Source organism: Triticum urartu, chromosome 1 (genome assembly GCF_003073215.2).
Source record: "Triticum urartu cultivar G1812 chromosome 1, Tu2.1, whole genome shotgun sequence".
NCBI classification, from domain to species: Eukaryota; Viridiplantae; Streptophyta; class Magnoliopsida; order Poales; family Poaceae; genus Triticum; species Triticum urartu.
The window spans coordinates 8,401,169-8,407,517 of NC_053022.1; positions in this window are offsets into that span (position 1 = coordinate 8,401,169).

Genomic DNA, 6,349 nt, shown 5'->3' on the forward strand with positions numbered 1-6,349 from the left:
GATCAATTCCCCCTGCGGCGGAGAGCCGAAAAAGGCCCCAAGATGGGATCTCACGGGTACAGAAGGTTGCGGCGATGGAAATAGGTTCGTGGTGCTCCTGGATGTTTTCACGGTATATGGGTATATATAGGAGGAAGAAGTACGTCAGTGGAGCTGCAAGGGGCCCACGAGTGTGGGGGGCGTGCCTACCCCCTAGGTGCGCCCTCCTGCCTCGTGGCCTCCTCGCTTCTTTCTTGACATCCACTCCAAGTCTCCTGGATCACATTTGTTCTATAAATAACTCGCCCGAAGGTTTCATTCCGTTTGGATTCCGTTTGATATTCCTTTTTCTGCGAAACACTGAAATAGGCAAAAAAAAGCAATTTGCACTGGGCCTTTGGTTAGTAGGTTAGTCCCAAAAATAATATAAAAGGTATATTAAAGCCCATTAAACATCCAAAACATATAATATAATAGCATGGAACAATCACAAGTTATAGATATGTTGTAGACGTATGAAGCATCCCAAGATTCATTCCTGCTCGTCCTCGAGTAGGTAAATGATAAAAACAGAATTTTTGATGTGGAATGCTACCTAGCATAATTCTCAATATATTTTTTCTTTATTGTGGCATGAATGTTCAGATCCAAAAGATTCAAGACAAAAGTTTAATATTGACATAAAAATAATAATACTTCAAGCATACTAACAAAGCAATCATGTCTTCTCAAAATAACATGGGCAAAGTAAGTTATCCCTACAAAATCATATAGTCTGGCTATGCTCTATCTTCATCACACAAAGTATTTAAATCGTGCACAACCCCGATGACAAGCCAAGCAATTGTTTCATACTTTTGATGTTCTCAAACTTTTTCAATCTTCACGCGATACATGAGCGTGAGCCATGGAGATAGCACTATAGGTGGAATAGAATGGTGGTTGTGGAGAAGACAAAAAGGACAAGATAGTCTCACATCAACTAGGTGTATCAACGGGCTATGGAGATGCCCATCAATAGATATCAATGTGAGTGAGTAGGGATTTCCATGAAACGGATGCACTAGAGCTATAAGTATATGAAAGCTCAAAAAGAAACTAAGTGGGTGTGCATCCAACTTGCTTGCTCACGAAGACCTAGGGCATTTTGAGGAAGCCCATCATTGGAATATACAAGACAAGTTCTATAATGTAAAATTCCCACTAGTATATGAAAGTGACAACATAGGAGACTCTCTATCATGAAGATCATGGTGCTACTTTGGAGCACAAGTGTGGTAAAAGGATAGTAGCATTGTCCCTTCTCTCTTTTCTCTCATTATTTTTTCTTTTTGGGCCTTCTCTCTTCTTATGGCCTCTTTTTTTCTTTTTTTTTCTTTTTCGTCCGGAGTATCATCCCGACTTCTGGGGAATCATAGTCTCCATCATAATTTCCTCACATGGGACAATGATCTAATAATGATGATCATCACACTTTTATTTACTTTACAACTCAAGAATTACAACTCGATACTTAGAACAAAATATGACTCTATGTGAATGCCTCCGGTGGTGTACCGGGATGTGCAATGAACCAAGAGTGACATTGTTGGAAATATGCCCTAGAGGAAATAATAAAATGATTATTATATTTCCTTGTTCATGATAATTGTCTATTATTCATGCTATAATTGTATTGTCCGGAAATCGTAATACATGTGTGAATACATAGACCATAATGTGTCCCTAGTGAGCCTCTAGTTGACTAGCTCGTTGATCAACAGATAGTCATGGTTTCCTGGCTATGGACATGGGGATGTCATTGATAACGGGATCACATCATTAGGAGAATGATGTGATGGACAAGACCCAAACCTAAGCATAGCACAAAGATCGTGTAGTTCGTTTGCTGTAGCTTTTCTGGATGTCAAGTATCATTTCCTTAGACCATAAGATTGTGCAACTCCCGGATATCGTAGGAGTGCCTTGGGTGTGCCAAACGTCAGAACGTAACTGGGTGACTATAAAGGTACATTACAGGTATCTCCGAAAGTGTCTGTTGGGTTGGCACGAATCGAGACTAGGATTTGTCACTCCGTATGACGGAGAGGTATCTCTGGGCCCACTCGGTAATGCATCATCATAATGAGCTCAATGTGATCAAGTGGTTGATCACGGGATCATGCATTACAGTACGAGTAAAGTGACTTGCCGGTAACGAGACTGAACAAGGTATTGGGATACCGACGATCGAGTCTCGGGCAAGTAACATACCGATTGACAAAGGGAATTGAGTACGGGATTGATTAGGTCCTCGACATCGTGGTTCATCCGATGAGATCATCAAGGAGCATGTGGGAGCCAACATGGGTATCCAGATCCCGCTGTTGGTTATTGACCAGAGAGTCGTCTTGGTCATGTCTGCTTGTCTCCCGAACCCGTAGGGTCTACACACTTAAGGTTCGGTGACGCTAGGGTTGTATAGATATGAGTATGCAGTAATCCGAAAGTTGTTCGGAGTCCCGGATGAGATCCTGGATGTCACGAGGAGTTCCGGAATAATCCAGAGGTAAAGAATTATATATGGGAAGTTGTCATACGGTCACCGGAAAGGTTCGGGGGCATATCGGTATTGTACCGGGGCCACCGGAGGGGTTCCGGGGGTCCACCGGGAGGAGCCACCTCTCCCGGAGGGCCTTATGGGCTGTATGAGGAAGGGATCCAGCCCAAAGTGGGCTGGGGCGCCACTCCCCCTAGGGCCCATGCGCCTAGGGTTGGGGGAAACCCTAAGGGGGGGCGCCCCCTTGCTTGGGGGGCAAGCCCCCCTCCCCTTAGCTGCCGCCCCCCTCTAGATCTCATCTAGAGGGGGCCGGCCCCCTTCCTCCTTCCCCTATAAATAGAGGGGTGAGGGGAGGGCTGCAGAGGACATCCAAGGCGCAGCCCCTCCCCTTCCCAACACATCTCCTCCTCCGTCACGAGCTTGGCGAAGCCCTGCCGGAGTACTGCTGCTCCACCACCACCATGCTGTCGTGCTGCTGCTGGAGCCATCTTCCTCAACCTCTCCTTCCCCCTTGCTGGATCAAGAAGGAGGAGACATCACACTGACCGTATGTGTGTTGAACGCGGAGGTGCCGTCCGTTCGGCGCTAGGATCTTCGGTGATTTGGATCACGTCGAGTACGACTTTCTCATCCCCATTCTTTGAACGCTTCCACGCGTGATCTACAAAGGTATGTAGATGCAATCCGATCACTCATTGCTAGATGAACTCATAGATTGATCTTGGTGAAATCGTAGGAAAATTTTTGTTTTCTGCAACATTCCCCAACAGTGGTATCAGAGCCAGGTTTATGCGTAGTTCTCCTTGCACGAGTAGAACACAATTTGTTGTGGGCGTAGATGTTGTCAACTTTCTTGCCACTACTAGTCTTATCTTGCTTCGGCGGTATTGTGGGATGAAGCGGCCCGGACCGACCTTACACGTACGCTTACGTGAGACTGGTTCCACCGACTGACATGCACTAGTTGCATAAGGTGGCTAGCGGGTGTCTGTCTCTCCCACTTTAGTTGGAGCGGATTCGATGAAAAGGGTCCTTATGAAGGGTAAATAGAAGTTGACAAATCACGTTGTGGCTATTACGTAGGTAAGAAAACGTTCTTGCTAGAACCCTTTTGCAGCCACGTAAAACTTGCAACAACAATTAGAGGACGTCTAACTTGTTTTTGCAGCAAGTGATTTGTGATGTGATATGGCCAAAGTTGTGATGAATGATGAATGATATATATGTGATGTATGAGATCATGTTCTTGTAATAGGAATCACGACTTGCATGTCGATGAGTATGACAACCGGCAGGAGCCATAGGAGTTGTCTTTATTTTTTGTATGACCTGCGTGTCATTGAGAAACGCCATGTAAATTACTTTACTTTATTGCTAAACGCGTTAGCCATAGTAGTAGAAGTAATAGTTGGCGAGCAACTTCATGGAGACACGATGATGGAGATCATGATGATGGAGATCATGGTGTCATGCCGGTGACAAGATGATCATGGAGCCCCAAGATGGAGATCAAAGGAGCTATGTGATATTGGCCATATCATGTCACTATTATTATTTGATTGCATGTGATGTTTATCATGTTTTTGCATCTTGTTTACTTAGAACGACGGTAGTAAATAAGATGATCCCTCATAATAATTTCAAGAAAGTGTTCCCCCTAACTGTGCGCCATTGCGACAGTTTGTTGTTTCGAAGCACCACGTGATGATCGGGTGTGATAGATTCCAACGTTCACATTCAACGGGTGTAAGACAGATTTACACATGCAATACACTTAGGTTCACTTGACGAGCCTAGCATGTACAGACATGGCCTCGGAACACAGAAGACCGAAAGGTCGAGCATGAGTCGTATAGAAGATACGATCAACATGAAGATGTTCACCGATGTTGACTAGTCCGTCTCACGTGATGATCAGACACGGCCTAGTCAACTCGGATCATGTTATACTTAGATGACTGGAGGGATGTCTATCTAAGTGGGAGTTCATTGAATAATTTGATTAAATGAACTTAATTATCATGAACTTAGCCTAAAATCTTTACAATATGTCTTGTAGATCAAATGGCCAACGTTGTCCTCAACTTCAACGCGTTCCTAGAGAAAACCAAGCTGAAAGACGATGGAGCAACTATACGGACTGGGTCCGGAACCTGAGGATCATCCTCATAGCTGCCAAGAAAGATTATGTCCTAGAAGCACCGCTAGGTGATGCACCCGTCCCACAGAACCAAGACGTTATGAACGCTTGGCAGACATGTGCTGATGATTACTCCCTCGTTCAGTGCGGCATGCTTTACAGCTTAGAACCGGGGCTCCAACAGCGTTTTGAGCGACACGGAGCATATGAGTTGTTCGAAGAGCTGAAAATGGTTTTCCAAGCTCATGCCCGGGTCGAGAGATATGAAGTCTCCGACAAGTTCTTCAGCTGTAAGATGGAGGAAAATAGTTCTGTCAGTGAGCACATACTCACTATGTCTGGGTTACATAACCGCTTGACTCAGCTGGGAGTTAATCTCCCGGATGACGCGGTCATTGACAGAATCCTCCAGTCGCTTCCACCAAGCTACAAGAGCTTTGTGATGAACTTCAATATGCAGGGGATGGAAAAGACCATTCCTGAAGTATTTGCAATGCTAAAATCAGCAGAGGTAGAAGTCAAAAAGGACCATCAAGTGTTGATGGTGAATAAAACCACTAAGTTCAAGAAAGGCAAGGGTAAGAAGAACTTCAAGAAGGACGGCAAGGGAGTTGCCGCGCCCGGTAAGCAAGCTGCCGGGAAGAAGCCAAAGAATGGACCCAAGCCCGAGACTGAGTGTTTTTATTGCAAGGGAAGTGGTCACTGGAAGCGGAATATCCCCAAATACTTAGCAGACAAGAAGGCCGGCAAAACGAAAGGTATATGTGATATACATGTAATTGATGTGTACCTTACCAATACTCGTAGTAGCTCCTGGGTATTTGATACCGGTGCAGTTGCTCACATTTGTAACTCAAAGCAGGAGCTGCGGAATAAGCAGAGATTGGTGAAGGACGAGGTGACGATGCGCGTCGGGAATGGTTCCATGGTCGATGTGATCGCCGTCGGCACGCTACCTCTACATTTACCTACGGGATTAGTTTTGAACCTCAATAATTGTTATTTAGTGCCAAGTTTGAGCATGAACATTGTATCAGGATCTTGTTTAATACGAGATGGCTACTCATTTAAATCCGAGAATAATGGTTGTTCTATTTATATGAGAGATATGTTTTATTGTCATGCTCCTATGGTGAATGGTTTATTCTTAATGAATCTCGAGCGTAATGCTACACATATTCATAATGTGAATGCCAAAAGATGTAAGGTTGATAATGATAGTCCCACATACTTGTGGCACTGCCGCCTTGGTCACATAGGTGTCAAACGCATGAAGAAGCTCCATACAGATGGACTTTTAGAGTCTCTTGATTACGAATCATTTGACACGTGCGAACCATGCCTCATGGGTAAGATGACCAAGACTCCGTTCTCAGGAACAATGGAGCGAGCAACCAACCTATTGGAAATCATACATACTGATGTGTGCGGTCCAATGAGTGTTGAGACTCGTGGTGGCTATCATTATGTTCTCACCCTCACTGATGACTTGAGTAGATATGGGTATATCTACTTAATGAAACACAAGTCTGAAACCTTTGAAAAGTTCAAGGAATTTCAGAGTGAGGTTGAGAATCAACGTGACAGAAAAATCAAGTTTTTGTGATCAGATCGTGGAGGAGAATACTTGAGTCACGAATTTGGTACACACTTAAGAAAATGTGGAATAGTTTCACAACTCACGCCGCCTG